A 16,516-nucleotide genomic window follows, 5' to 3' on the forward strand; every position below is an offset into this window, starting at 1 on the left:
GTATGGTGGGGGTAAATTTCATCCACGATCTGGCACCTGGCGGGGGACGATTCCCCTCGTGCGGCATCGTTGCGGCGTTTCAGGTCTGTGAGCTCTGGTTTGCTGTGCAAGGCTTGGAAAGAGGAAAACGGCATCACGACAATGGACTGGCCTTCACAATCTTCAGATGCCAACCCAATTAAAAATGTGTGGGGGATTATGAAGTTCCAACTCGCTGGAAAACCAGTGCACGATATAAAGCAGCTGGCACGCAGAATTCGGAAAATTTAGAGCTCTCTCTTTGTCGACTACGCAGAAAAACTGGTCGAAAATATGCCCAGAAGGGGTGAGGCCATAATCGAAAATGATGGCGATCACACGGCTTATAAACTGATTCCGCTGTATTTTTTTAACGTACTTTCATGTAAAAATAAACATCTTCCGTCTATTAAAAAAAATAGCGTATACTTTCTTCTGACACAGACTGTATACAACATAAATAATTATATTCCCTCATTCGTGAATGAATATGTAATAAATTTTCTATTTGGATGTAAAGCAGAATGTTCTTACATCGTAATTATTTTATTAGGCTTTGTATGTAATATGTAATCAGTTAAATCTTAGGTATTACTTTAATAATAAAATAATTATAATATAATTACTTTGTGGAAAAGTTTTTAAATCTGCAGATAGAAAATCTATTACATATTTCTTTATGAATAAGCGTATGCAATCATGTATAATGTCCTCCTGGAATTTGTTTTTTACATCAAATATGTAGGGATCCTTTCTCACGAATTCCATGAACTTTGAATCATCCATAATAAAGTTATTTCCACATATAATAAATTTAAATATAATTTATCAAATAAAAAAATTATGATTATAAAATAAAATTGTCCACATAAATCTTGCTCAAAAAACTAAATGACCCTCATGGCTGTGCGCCTAGTCTGTTACTAGAAGCAGACGCGACATCCAGCTCGTCTGTCGCATACCTGCCACCGCATCATTGAAAAGGTTTCCACAAGATTGAATGAAAATCAATAAATTAAGTGCCGAATACAACTTGTGCCATCCGGGCTCTTTAGAATTAGTCGTATCATTCGAAGTTGACATTAACTGCACCCGTCCGTGAGTCCCATCCGAGAATCGGCGAGTCATGAATCACCGCGCAGCTACTGCCGCACGTTGGCTACTGGAGGTTCCATTTTCCGGCCCTGATTTTATGATTAGTCGTGGAGCATGTGCAATTGACATTTAACATTGTTCTCTCTCTGTCGTTCGTGTTAACATGGATAAATAATAAAAATACCACGGAGTGAATTAGAAAAATTATTTAAAATAAAAATTCTCCCTAAAGAAAAAGGATTCTCGTTCTTCTGAACAGACAATTTTTCCGGAGGGAATTTACGAATCAACTGCTTTTAGGAGCCCATGCCGGTAAGGATTGTCTATGTGAAGGGTGAAAAACACCTCGTTACAAAATTCATTTGAGATGCATTAATTTAAATTCGCGATGAAGGTGAACAAAAAGACTTAATTACAATCCAAGCTTGTGGTCTTATAAAACACATATCTTGACTACAAACAGAGATTTATACTGAATTTTTGCCCGCATTTTGAAGAGATTTGATTCTACGAGGCAGTATTTACAGAGCTCTACGATGACTCTCTAAACAACCGTGAATTCTCTAAAGTCTTTAAAATCTTTCTTAGAATCGAAAAGAGACCCGTTTGAATCATATAAAACTACAGGCAAGAGAAGAAAACTATAGAAAAATCGCATGCTTCGCAATAATTACCGAAAGGCAAATTTCGAACTAAATCTTTCCTCCTTGTCATTGACCAACTCATCGTCTCGTTAAATAAACGATTATCAGCGTACGAAGCAGTTAATGAACGATTCGGTTTCTTGGCTAAAATCACCACAATGGAATTTTCTTAGTTGGAACTGAAGACTGAGAATCTCGTACATTCTTATCCACAAGATTTAGAATTAAATTTAGCTAATGAATTAATACATCTTGTCACTTTTGCAAAACACAACGAAAAGAAAACTGGTGAATTGAATGCAATTACTCTCTATCAAATAATTTTGCAAATTGATTTACAGTATATATTTTGCAATGCAGATGTAGCAGATTGGATGTATTTATTGAAGATGGTGACGGAAAAAAAAATTTACCCTTTCCTTAAACATTCTGCATGATTTTGTCTTAAGTAATATTTTCACAAGCAATTTCTTACAATTTTCACTTAATGAAATACAGTATAATTTTTCTATAGCACCGATTTTGGGGCTGACGCTGGGTGGGAACTAACTCATTAGAGACCGTGGCGTCAATTCTCGGAAGTGCTATAGAAGGGAGGGCTGTTGAAGGGTTTCACTGTAGTTTAACTTTTCGGAACCGATAATTGTATCATCTATATCATCTAGAAACGTAACTCTTGAGCTTTTACAATCACTGCATACAAACACTTTTATCTTTATTTAGCTTAGAATTACATAATACAAATGTCTGATACAGTAGTCACCATTTTTACTTCATGATATTCTTTTTAACGTGGCATGCAAGTCCTTCAGGTGGGCCAGCAGTTCTACAAGCCATCCCCTAAGAACGGCGTTTCTAGCTATTTTTGAACATTTGTAGTGCTGAACCATGACGTGCCACAAACTTCGCTAATATCAGAAATTAAAGGATGAAACAAGTCCTCTCAAATGAGCACTGTGTTAAATTAATCGCCTGCAACTTTAGAGCGTGGGTGTGTTTTAATGTGTAAATCAACCTTGTACTATATCAACTGCCAATATTCAAGCAAATCCGCTTGAATGAAAAAAAAATCGTCCACCATATTATGTCCGAGATTTTGAAATTTCAAAATGTAATTGCATATTCGTAATCAGCGGGCCTTAAAACTTTTAAAGGGACTGCATATTTTATTATTTCTGGACGTGGCTGTAATTTTTTTTAAACTCTTTCTGTTTTCATTTTCTTGCTCCACCCCTAGACAAAAACACACCCCGCTCTATAAGAGCGATGTAGGTCAGTGTTATTGACAGCATTTATTGATTTAAAACTAGAAAGACGGTGAGACCAATTTGATCAATTACGATTGAAAATTCGGTGCTATGTTGTACTGTTATGACCGAGGTCAATGATGGTTCGTGTGATTCTTGTGCAATCGGGTAAAAACATTTTTATTATAAATACCTTTTTAGGGAACAAAAATATCTAATTTACGTTTTGTTATCAGGATACGCAAGTAACTAATTGCTGACCAATGTGTTTGCCGCAGACAGGATTTTCACAGGAGTCGCAGATAGGAGATCCTTTGTTCTTTTGTAATTCTTCAGGCTGTGGCAGTTGCAGCGTTTCCCAGCATTTTATGAATTTGCCTCAACGGCTTCACCTGCATCAGGTAAGTTAACAATGAGTTCCTAGCCTCTTGCGATGATATGGTTGCGGGTAAGTTCTGAGGCTAAATTGATTAGGAACTGGTGACGAGAGATGTGTACCCTAGTACACTTCTTGTAAATAATCCAAGCATTTATTTCTGGCAAATCAAGAATGTTAAAGAAGACCTGGACAGGCCATCTCCGAATACCGGCATGCGTGGATTACTCACATGCCATTTGGTTTACTGAATCGACTCGTAATTTTGTGGCATTGTAGTACTGAATACTCTCAGGAAGCTTCTTATCTCAATCTGATATTGGCACACTTAGATGTAAGGTACTCAACAAAATTACGTTCTTTAAAACTTTTCCCCGATAAAGATTAAAAGTCGTGCCATCTCTTTCAATAATAATTGTGGAATGAAGAGGAGCCATTGACACCTTCACAGCTTCGTGAATTTATCGTTGGGCACGATTGACGGTTGAGGTACAGCTCATGGCTAGACCGTCTATTCTTAGATAATGCCAGACACAGTCGTGTTTTCACAACACCAATCTACCGAGCACCCATTAGCCACCCACACGCTTCGCGCACAGCTCTCGTAGGCGTTAAAAGGAGGCAACAGCGTAAGAAGAACTGCTCCAGGAGAAGAAAATAATGAACCGTATTGGTCATTATAGCTCAAATTATCACCATGAAGTCCCGCACAAGCAATTTTTTCAGATGTCTGTGACAAAAATCTTGGAGTCATACAAAGTTAGCTGAGGAATTTAAGGCCTCAGAAAATCAGTATCGAAAAGCTGAGAAAACTCTTTACTGAGCATAATATTTTAGCAAGTTCCAATCTAAAAGCGGGGTAAACATTCTCTTGTCAAGTGAAACTCTTGTTGTAGCCTTATATGAAAACAGTTCGATCTTAACTGGAATGAAAGATTTCATTTCAGTAAAGAAAAAAGAATGTTATCGTTAACACGTTCAGCAAAGATTACTCTGTTAGGCAATACTTCTGAACCGTGTGAACGTTTTATCGAGCTGCATGCTGATGTAAATATCTGAATATTTAAATTTACATACTTAAGACCAAAAAATTGTATATTTTCTGATGCTTGCAGTACTCACAGTTTCCGCATTTGTATGCATTACGAAAACTGCAAATTCAAAATTTTGCATTCAGACTGCTTGACACTTAAGGGGTTCATATTGACAATTATTATAAATGTTTCAAAAAAAAAAAAAAATACGCAAACTACTTCTATGGAATATGTTATTAAAAACTTTTGGCCACAAACTTGGGATAATCACTGTATTCCAAAATTCCGTTTTGCTGGAGATAAAACCTTTAAATTCTTCTTTTGTCTTAATATTAACTTTTAAATGGAACTCTAAACTAGGGACTGAGTTAAAGACATAATAAAACGATTAAATTCACTAAAAACCCTGCTTATTTATTCTGAAATTACCTATCTTTACATACATTTGGTCCTTACTGTAATCTTGCCCTATCGGAAATCGCTCATTGCCTGCAGTAGGCTTTCTCTTGATTGGTGAAGCTATTATTGCTCACAACTCACTCATATCATTTGAAATGCTGTTATAGATGACATAAGTATCCGTTTCGTATAATCACAGTTTCGATTCAAATTCACACAGATCATAATTAACATTCCTCAACATGTTAAATAACCTGAACTCAAGCACGATTTCGAATCAAATGTCTGATTAACATAAATAGTCATTCTCTATAATCACCCCAAACATAATTTTAAATAATATTTTCAAAACATAAATAGAAGAAGGGCATGGCTAATAAAAATTCTCTTCTTATGAAATTATTCCTCGAACTATTAATCTTGTATATTCCAAGAGCTGCATATAGATAACCGCAGGTTTTTCCTTCAACCCCAATCAAATTTTCTCCCTTCATAGACAAAATAAGAGCCGTCTTCTGCTTGCACGCCCCAGCACCTATAAAAACATTTATATTGGTAATAGGTGAACATAAAAAAAAATATATAAATATAAATTAAAACGAAACTGTTTGGTTGGCTACCTAAGTAATCCAATTAAGAACTACCTTGGACCTTCTTTAAGGAGATTAAGCTCATCTTAATTAAATTTCCGTTTTTCTTAAATTTTCTCCTTAATTCTGCTACGCCTCTCTATATCCTTCTGTCCTTCTTCAACATACAACTTAATTGTAGGCTTTTACTGACTTGTGATTGACGGTCTTTTTTTTGTTACCGCAGTCTTAGTGAATGATCCAGCTTCTTCCCGCCCATTAGTTTGGTTAAGTATCTTCTTTATCTGCCCTTTTTTCTCCTCCTTCTTTAGTTTGTTCGATTTTCTTCTCCTTGAAACATCCTTACGAAGATGTTGCATTTTTTGTAGGTCGACTTACATTAATCACTTATGTTTCCGATTGGATTTTAACCCTGGTAACCCTGTCGTGGAAGTTTCTAGTGTGGGTTCAGCGAATGATTTGACTATTCCCTGCTTTGCCTTAGCCGGGCGTGTATTAACTCCCTTATTTTTCTTTTACGGGTCCTGTTTTTTTCTGAATTTAATGTCTTTCTCCGAGTCCGAAGAAATGTCACCTAGAACGGCACTCCGCAGTAGCCCTTTGCTTGGCACCTGCAGCCCGGAGCTATTTGAATTATATTAGGGATAATAAAACATCACATAGGGCCTAAATTCCCAGACAACTTATGAAATTTCTTAATAAAGTCCTCTACCAGCGGTGTCAGGATCACCACTTTCCAAATTTTCCCTGCCCTATTGCATACGATTTTGAATATTGCTTGATACTTACTATTATCTTTAGCTGCGGCTATTTCCCCTTCTTAAACGATTGAGGATCAGCATTATTGTTTTAGAGATATGTTTGTTTAATTTCAAGCGGCTTAACACATCTCGTCCGTCTGCAAAATATAGAGTTTTGGTTGGTTGGATAGGTTAGGACAATTTATTCGCGAAATAAATCCTTCATTATTCTAAAGGCTACCTGATGAAGGTCCTCACAACTACACTTAACCCCCATTTTGAGAAGATACAACAGTGTCACGGTTTCCTGAATATGTCTGGTGGCAGACATTGTACAGAAGTTCATCAGACCTATGAAACCTCGCAATTGTTTCATATTCTTCGGACGCGGAAAATAGCCTGTAACCTCGACTTTCTTAGGATTAAGTTTCATGTCAAGTGGTCCCAAGATGCGTCCGAAGACTTCCATCTCTTCTCGAAAAAATTATATTTCTCAAAGTTCATAGGTTATTGTCTCTGCACCTTTGGAATAGAAGGTTAATGTGGTTCTTTAAAATCGCTCAACGTACAAAGAATGTTATCCACGTAGTTTACTAAGAACTTCTCTATCCCCTCTAACACAGAGTATAACGCTCTGACCAATGCACCGCTACTCGTTTTTGGCTAAACGTTGATACTGTGAATTGGTAGAATTTTTTTAGATGCAGAAAAGCCGTGTACTTACTCCACTTTCGGTGCAAATAAAGTTACCAGGAACTGCTTGTTAGATCTGACGTGGACGTTATATTTGCTCCTCTACGCCAATATAATAAGGATTCTATTAGTTCCGTACATTCAAAATCACCGACTTAAATTTCGTTAAGTTTTCGAGCATCTAAACTCAACCTATGACCTTCCTATTATTCCCATGGTCAGACTATTCTGGATCTCACTGTCAACCGCGTATACGTAATTTAATGTCACGGGATAACTCCTAAAAATAAACTGCTTATCGTCTTAGACTTCTAAGTGATGACTCTAATTTGTGATTCTACTGATATTTTGTCAAAAATTTCTTTCAATTTGATTAGTATCTCAAGTGATCGCCTGTCACTTTCATTTAACTCCGTGCATGTATTTAATTTCTCATCAATGTCTTGTGATTTCTAGGCGTAACACGACCTCTCGCCTACGTACAAACTTTTGATTTCTTTTATTCTGCTTGGCTCGCCATGATGTATGATTTTAATGTAGACATAGTGCTACGTCATTTTAAACCTAATTATATTATTCGCTAGGTCGACGTTTGTTTTTGACTTAGTTAATATATCAATGCCAATTATGCAGTATTCAGTTAGCCCTAGTGCTATCAGAAATACCCCCTTGTCCTGCATCCGTTGTCTGATACTGTTTCTTATTATTGAAATAAACCTCACCCGATGTGTAAGAAAGCTCTCTACCTGTGTCGATAAAGTTCGAGTGTAATATCCGCCTCCTCAAATACCTATCCTCCTGTAAATCGTAGCTAGGATTATTACATCTCAAAGATGTAGAAGATCTTTTATCGAAATCCTGTTATCGCCTTTGCTATTATCCGAGACAGTCTATTTGCAAAACACAGACCCTACCAAAAATCCCTCGCAGTCTCTTCGACATCTAAGTTTTCGTGGTCCACGCACAAGGGATCGTCGTAAACTTCAAGACTTTCAATATTATTGCTTTATTTATGTCGGCTTTTGCCCCTTATTATGTGGTTGACGATCCCTTTATGACAGGTCCCTTCCTTTATCATTACTATTTGGGTTGTTTTGACTTCGGTAGTCTCGAAATCCTACCCCATCTTGACACCGTTTCTGGCTAGAAAAGTTGCCTTTCTATAAGTTCGCCTCGCAACTTCGAGACTTTTCTTTAATATTATTAGTCTAACTTTCGTAGTTTCGATGTCTCCTGCAATTGCCGTTCCGGCATTATTAACTATTTCTAGGAAGTCCATCAAGTCGGAAAACTTAGAGATTCCCCTGGTTAAAAACACTGTTTATATCTCTTCTGAAGAATGTATGGATATCTTTTTTACTAAATACGAACCTGATGTTCTAGGTATTAGATTATTTCCCTGACTAAACAGATTTGTAGCATTCAAAAATTGCATAGGTCTGTCCTTTTTATCAAGAATCGGTACTTGGAATTTTATTGTTTCAGATTTTGTGATCGAGGAAATCCTGGAGATATTTAATTGGCTTTCTTCGATTATTCTTATGCTTTTTTCGTTCTCCAGACGTTTATTCTCTATAGTCTTTATATTCACCGTATTCAAGCGCTCCAGGTTTAACGTTACTGCATGCTTGGTATTTAATTCCCCGATTTGATTATTGAGTATCATATCCTATTCACATTCCCCTCGAAAAGTTTCGATTTTGTTTGAGATGATTTTTTCCAACAGGGAATTACTCTTGATCAGGACAGTTTTTATTTCGTCAATTCTTTGGTCTCTCTTCACGAATGAAGTGTTGATTATGCTAACAATTTCACGTTTTTCACTATAGATTATTTCTAATTATTTTTTTTATATCCTTATATCAATCTAGTTTATTTTACTCTCACTTAATTAGAGAGGTCGACGCAGTTCCCTAAAATGAGCTTAATGGCTAACTTTATCTTTGGGTTAGTATCTTTTTTTCTGTGTAGCCTATTCTCTTCTTCCTCCCAGTCAGTAAGCGACCGCCCGCAAGTTTCTGCTTTCAAACTACCATTCTGAATTTCTCCACTTTTTTATAATTTAAACTTTCAATTACGCCGCTTCTTTCTGATGTCTTTCAATCTTTCTTTTAACTTCCAAGCTAGAGACTCAATGGAACGATTCAATTCACTACGAAATCTGTTAATAAATTCAGTCATTTCCTATTCTCACGTACATTCGATGCCTTCTTTAAACTTGCCCGATCGGAAAACGCTCGATGTCTGTAGGAGCCTCTCTCCAAATTGGTAATGCTACTATCATTCATAAACGACGCATATCATTCTTAAATGCAGCTTAAACAACGTGAATTTTTCCTTTCTGTAATCGCAGCTTCGATTCAAATTTATCTAAATTATAAGTAACATTCCTTATAATAAAAAAGTAAAAAAGACGTATTGTGAAATGATTGTAGCTTATGCTTTCTGAGCACGCATCCAAAAAGACCCAAAATTACTTTCACAGCGGATGCGCGCTAGAGAAAGTCAAAGGACTTTTTAGGAAGCGGGTGAACCGGTATGAAGAGGCAGAACACGTTGACGATTTTCCAGACGGGGGGAAGAAGCGCGTGACGACGAAAATGGAGGATAAGATTTTTAAGAAGTACCACACTTATCATTTGTAGCGAACTCAAAAGGTTTTGCCAGAAAGGCAACAGACGATACGAAGCCGTTTGTGATCTGCTAGCTATGGATACAGGAACACGGTCCTGAAACCATTTTTGAAACCGGAACACATTGTGAAGCGAGTCGAATGGCGAACGAAAATATCAAACGCGAATGGTTAAACGTAGTGTTCACAGATGAATCATCGTTCTGAACATGGGTTCGTACGCCAACTGCGCAATCCGTACACGGTAAACCATTAATTCAACGCAGCGTTATGCATCCAGTCAAGGTGCATGTATATTGTTGCTTCTGAAAGCTGCGTTTTAACGTAATGCACATATTTACTGGCTACCCAAACGCCGAAAGGATGGCCACCTTTGCAGCCAGTGGCATGAGAAAAACAGAATCACTGTCTTGAATTGGCTCTCACAATCCCCACATTTAAATCTCATAAAAAATGTGTGGCCTACAATGAAGCAGGTGCGTCGGGGAAAGCGTGTCTTCAACGTCAAACAGTTGACTCAACACCTACGTGATATTTGAAATCCTTAACCAGCACTATGGCCGAAACTGTGGTGGATCAAATGTACCGACGCTGCCAAGCTATGATCGACATTAGTGGGGACTGAACGCCATGTTAAGTAAACGTATAACGGTTTGAAACAAGGAGATACAAAATATAGTTTTCCATCAAAGTTTTTAAAGTTACCCCTCTCCCGCCCCAGGGGGTGGGGTGCGGGGTGAATGTATACGGGGTGAGATAGGTGGTTACAATCTAACCGGAATCAATACGACGATCCAGCACCTTGCGAACACGGAGAGATCCAAGGACTACCGCCTTCTGAATTTTTCCCGCAAGTGTTTTAGCATATTGTTGACACGCAGGGATGCTTTTAAGGCTACTAACGAGTGCAAGCTTGGCACCCCCCGGAGCGCCAGTGATAAGGACCATTAGTTTACCAGAATATTTCGGGTACAATCGTTGCAATTACCGCATGAGTAATAACCTTTAATAATAATAACCTTTTATGTCCCGATATCAACGGGTCTGAGCTCGTTCTACGTCTATGGAGCTACTCCAAATGTATAAGGTACTACCGGGACGGCAAGCATGTTCTTTGCAGATACTTCGTTCTTCGTCGACAGTTCGGAACACCAAACTTGCCGGATGAGACGTTTGTATCAGCTTCGGAGAGTATCCTTTATAGATATAACATCCTGAATACGGCTCTGTGGCACGCACAGGTATGTATAAGTCTCTTCAGCGCAAAGGTGTCGTAAAGCGCTTCTATCAACGAGTTCAGGATCATCAGGGATGCCATCCAGTTTTCCTCGCTTCAAATAAACCTTGACGCATTTGTCTAAACAAAATTACATTGCAATTTCCTTAGTATATCGTTCGACAATCCCTAGGGCTAGATGTAGTTAATCTTTGTTTTTGGCATAGATCTTAAGATCGTTAATGTAAAATACATGAGTGACCTTGCACTTTCGATCTGCAGGTTTGCCGCAAAAGTACCCGTCGGAATGGCGAAGTGCTAGAGATAGTGGCAATAATGTAAGATAAAAGAGGAGTGGGCTCATCATGTCGCCTGGAAAGACACCTTTTTGAAAGGTGACCTTCTTAGTTGTCACACGATTTTTCCCAAGTAAGATAGTGGATCTGGTTTTCCAAAGTGACATCAATCTCTCTATGTACCTAATACTATATGCGGATGAACCTTTAAGCTTTCCAAAAGACATATGATAAGTCTATGGGAGGTCGAATCGAAAGGTTTCCGATAATCAATCCAGGCCATCGATAGGTCACGCTGCTAAAATGCTACATTTTTGCAGACACATCTATCGATGAGCAGGTTCTTCCGACATCCCGCTACCTATTCCTTTGAGCCTCGTTGTTCATACATTTTTTGCCACACAGGTTCAATTGCCCGAATAATCCTATCATTGAAGATAGCTGTGAACATCAAATGCCAAATGCTGATGGCTTGAAGGGAACTTCTTCCACCAGAAGGTTTTGATACAATCTGGTCCCGGTGCGGAATAGTTCTTCATCCCTCATCATACTTTTTTCACCTTTTCGGAGGTGATGGATGGGCATTTTTGATCAGGTGTTATGAGGGCATCACACAGCTCCTTGAAGCTATTTCTATTTTCTGAGTCTTTTTCCAGCCTATGCTGCACTTCGTAGACTTTTTTCAAAAATACTTCGACCTCCTCTGGTTTGGGCGGGTCGTCGGCAGTAACTGGAGGGTCTTGGAAGAGTCGAGATGGATCAGATAGAAATTGTTGATTTTCCCTAACCCACCTATCCCTCCGCACTAGACTCTCTTAGCGTCAGATAGTATGCGTATTCTCTCAACAATATGCAGCCTGATGGTAAGCAGCTTTGAGTTGTTAAGTGTGTACGTACTGTCTCGCACAGCCTATCTTTATGGCAAGTTGATGCATTCGTCTTTTGGTCTTTGGTCCATTTCAGCCAGGTCTTTAGGCTTCACAGAAACCGTGATTTTGATGTTTCTCTGGGTCATAAAGCATCGCTCTTCCTCTACTGAATGCCTACCCGCGGTTGGGCTTAGTGTCGCCTTCCTTTCTCTGTTGCCGGCTTGTTCTAGCTATGGTAGAGTAGGCGTTCCGCTAACATAGCTCCTTTTTCGGAGTAGTTCGGCATGGTTTCGCAGACGTTGCTGCGAAAATTACGATAGATCCGGGTATTTCTCGCACCCCAGAGCATGCAGCCGCACCATGTAACCCCGTTCAGGGGCCACACTCGCATCGCAGCACTCTGGCAAGTCTTGATTTAGTCGCTTCGTCTACCTATTAGTTTTGTAACCATATTCTCGGGTGCTCGGGTTACGTATAGAGGGTCCTTGTACGAAGAGTTGCTGCTGAATATGGTTACAAAAATAAATAGGCAGTCGCGGGAGAACCTGCGCATCGATAGATATGTCTGCAAGGATGCAGCATTCTAATAACGTGACCTATCGATGGCCCAGATTAATACCCTGGATTGATACTCGATTGATATTCGTAAAATTACAATATCGTTTTTTAGTTACTGCGCCCGTGCAATATGATGGCCAAAGTGCATCGCGCGAGGAAGATGATCCATTGCCCAATTTGAATTTCTCTCTCAGGAAATTGCATTTTTGAATACTTACCTTTTGCTTTTATCTAGCATGACATACACGCCGGCTGGGAGGAGGAATGCGCCGACCCGGCCGAGCGCTGAAAACTGCGTTGATTTGTACAAGTCGCAAAAACTGTGCCAATTCGTTTTGAGTTGGCAACTTTTATATTCTGCATGAAAAGACACACTTACATGTGTGTGTGTGTGTGTGTGTGTGTGTGTGTGTGTGTGTGTGTGTGTGTGTGGGTCAAGTTATAGAGCCTGCATACAGGCAAAAAGTTAAGCTCTGCATACATCTCGCAAGTGCCTTAGAATATTTTTGGCACGCTTGTCACGAATATAGTTTGCTTCTCGAAGTCTTGGAAAACGATGTCACGCCTTGAGTGTAAAACAGATACTGTTGTCCGAAAATTTTAGTTCCATGAAATTTGGCGTTTCTCGTTTTGAAAAATTGATTCTATCTCCCTCGGAGCGTTCTAAGGTTGAAATTACACCATACAAACACATGAAAACGAGTCCATCTGTAGCTGGAGTAGGCCCTATTTTACCACTTAAGCGCTGACGGTATATTAACGAACGGCTTATTAGGTTGGCGGGGGGTGTTAACTGACCTTTATCATTCGTGCGCTTCACCAGACATACGTCACCGTTATGGCATTAAACGTTAGCTAACCGTACGATGCTACCACTTCCGTGTTAATAGCAGACGATATGCTACCATAGACGTAGTCATAATACGTAATGTAGTATGCTAGAAAGCCATAGTAAAAATGAAAAATTTAAGCCAAATAACTTACGATATGATAAAAAGTCAAAAGAAGAACATTTTTTCTTTTTGAATGCCCTACAAGATTGTCATAAAAACGTTTTTAATTTTCTTTTATATATCACGCATTGATACGCATCTAAACAATGAACTTGACCCTGACCTGTAGGCCGTTGGAAGGTCACGACCGCTCAGGATGGGTAATTTAGGTCAATTTTTAGTGTTAGCGAAAAACATTTTCTAGGCGGTTTTTGAGGTAGCTGAGGCTAAATCTATATGTGATGATGTAACTTTTGTTTTGACCTGGGAGATAGAGCGGAAAATTCTACGTTCAGGTACGTACCCAAGTCATAGGTCCATTGTAATGTTCAAGGTCAGTTAGAGGTTATTTGCAATTTTCCAGCTTTTCCAAGAGGTCAGTGTAATTCCTGAAATAAATTTCAACGAGGAATTCAGTGTCAACATATATTTTGACCTCGACGTTGACCATCATGGATTTTTGAAGGTCAGCTTTGTTTTTTTTTAAATGGCCTTATTCTTGGCACAATTTGGTTTCTGAGAAGCTTTTAATATGCACGGGCATTGAGATTACCATCGATGAAGAAAGTGCCTATCAATGCATCATTCAAGATACTGGCCTAAACATTAATATTTTGTGGATATTGTGAGTGACTCTCCAACATCCAATCAGGATTTATGTCGGACCAATATCTACAATCTTGCCTGTTAACTTCACCTTTTAAAGTGAAAGTAGATTCATCTGAAAATACTGTATTGTACAAGAAAAGAGGATCTCTATCAATTCTGTCCACCATAATTTCACAAAATTCAACCCGATGATCAGGATCGTCTTCATTGAGCTCTTGTACCAGATGAACTTTGTATGGATGGAAATTAATGCTTTTTAAAATATTTCGCACTGTCTTAGGAACAACGTCACGCTCATCACCAGCTCGACGTAAACTAAGGTGTGGGTTTTCAACAAATGCTTGGTCTATGTCCATCTGCATCTCGTCAGATCCTACAGATTTTGGCCGACCAGTTCTCTGGACGTCCTTGATAGATCCGTGATTCATAAAGCGCCTTACAGTTCTTTCGATTGTTGATTATGAGACAGGATTCAACTTTTCTCCATTACGAAAAGTGCAGTTAAAAATCAAACGAACTTGATCATAAGAACGAACTCGATCTCCCCAACCACGCATCATTAATATAGATACCCTCTCTCGTTCCGTAAGTTTAGCTTGCGCCATAATAATCTTTTAGCGAAAGATAGTAAGTATGTACTCGTAATAGGTAAATTTAGTTTCGATTCGTAATATTCGTATGGAAAAACGGTATAGGACTTATGGTATCGCCTTAGGTATTGACTTAGGTATCGAAAAACGGTATAGGACTGTATAACTCTTTGGGGAGGAACAGAACTCTCACCAGAACATCTGGAACTTTTACTGAAAAGTTTCCTTATGATTTTAAATTATTCAAAACGCAGAGTTCACCAATGAATTTTTCGTTGAAATGTACTTCAGGAATTACACAGACAGTCTGAAATAAACTCAGTACGATGATCTGGCGAAAGCCGCATGTATTCTTAGAAGACAAGGCGACCCAAGGACGACCGCTTTCTGCGTTTTTCCCGCAAGTGTTTCGGCATTCCATTAACACGCAGTAATGCTTTTTAGGCTATTAACCAGTGAAAAATTGGCACCTCCAAAAATACCGATGATTAAGATGACTAGCTTAACACAATATTCCAGGCATAGCCGTCGGAACTTGGTATAGTATATATGGCACTTCTCATTCTCGACAATTGACACTATTTTCCTAAGAGCATTTAGCCAAGCGGTATTAAGGCTTTTGCCGTGCGAGTGACAGAGGTGATAATAGAGGTGATAGTAAAGCATGTTGGCTTAAAATGTGGCGACGTATGCTAAAGTGGGAATGATACTCTCTTGACACACACAAATGAAACCCACTATTCTGTCGAAGATACCGTGCATTCTTCGGATTTTCCCCCGCGCTTTCTTAATCCAGGCTTTCAGAAGTGAATACTTGAGTAAAGCTCATTTGCCCACTTTTTCTTTGTTCCTGGCCATTTGCAGAAGAGAGTTCCATATATACTGTACCCAGAATAATCTTGTTGTAAGGACATTCGAAATTTAGTATTCCGCTACAATCTTGACGGCCTGATAGGTAGAGTCGCAAAAAAGAAGACTTAAGGTGCATGCATTTTTTTGTGCATAATCTTTCTTGTCCCGAAATCAAGGGATCTTCTAAGCTTCTAAGAGTATTTTTTTAAAGCGTGCAGTCCTGAATGCGACTCTGTAGCGCGCCCAGGTATATATAGGTCTGTCCAGCGCGAAAGTGTCGTATATCACTTCTGTCGACGCACACAACATCTACGTGGATGTCATTATGTTTTCCGCGCTCCAAATAAACCTTAGGGAATTTTTCTGACGCAAAATCTATTCCAATCTCCTTAGAGTATTCCTTTACAATCCTTAAAGCTATGTTTAGTCGCTATTTTTTTCATAGATCCTAAGATCATCCATGTAAAATACATGAGTGATTTTATGCTTAAAAGCGGCATCAGTCTCTCTATGCACCTCACGATGTTCGGATGAACCTTTAAGCTTTCCAACATACAGATGATACGTCTCTGGGAGGTTGAATAGACAGCTTTCCGGTAATCAATCCGTTTTATCGATAGGCCGCGACGGTAGAATGCAGCGACTTTGCCAACACGTCTTTTAGAGATCTGGTACTTCTGACATCGTACAAAACCTTTCTTTGATCCGCGCTGTTCTTACATTTCTCGACACGCAGGTCCGATAGTCCGAACAATTCTAACATCTAGATTAGCTGTGAGGACTGTGCGCCCTTCCAACAACCAGTCCAGAATAGCCTGTTCCGAATTTAAAATTGAGGTGAAAATGCTGGTCAGATGCTGTTGGGTTGAAGGAAACTTCTTCCGCCAGAAGGTCTTGATACTATCTGGTACTGGATTGCAACAGTGCTTCATGGCTCTTAATTCTTTGTTCACCTCCTCGGTAAAATTTCTGCCAGACGTTATGTATTCAATCTCACATTGAATGCGGGATGCAAGCTTTCTTGTCCAGTTTATCTTTGTGGTGAGATGATACATTTCCCTTTGCT

Source organism: Belonocnema kinseyi, chromosome 8, assembly GCF_010883055.1.
Source record: "Belonocnema kinseyi isolate 2016_QV_RU_SX_M_011 chromosome 8, B_treatae_v1, whole genome shotgun sequence".
NCBI lineage: Eukaryota > Metazoa > Arthropoda > Insecta > Hymenoptera > Cynipidae > Belonocnema > Belonocnema kinseyi.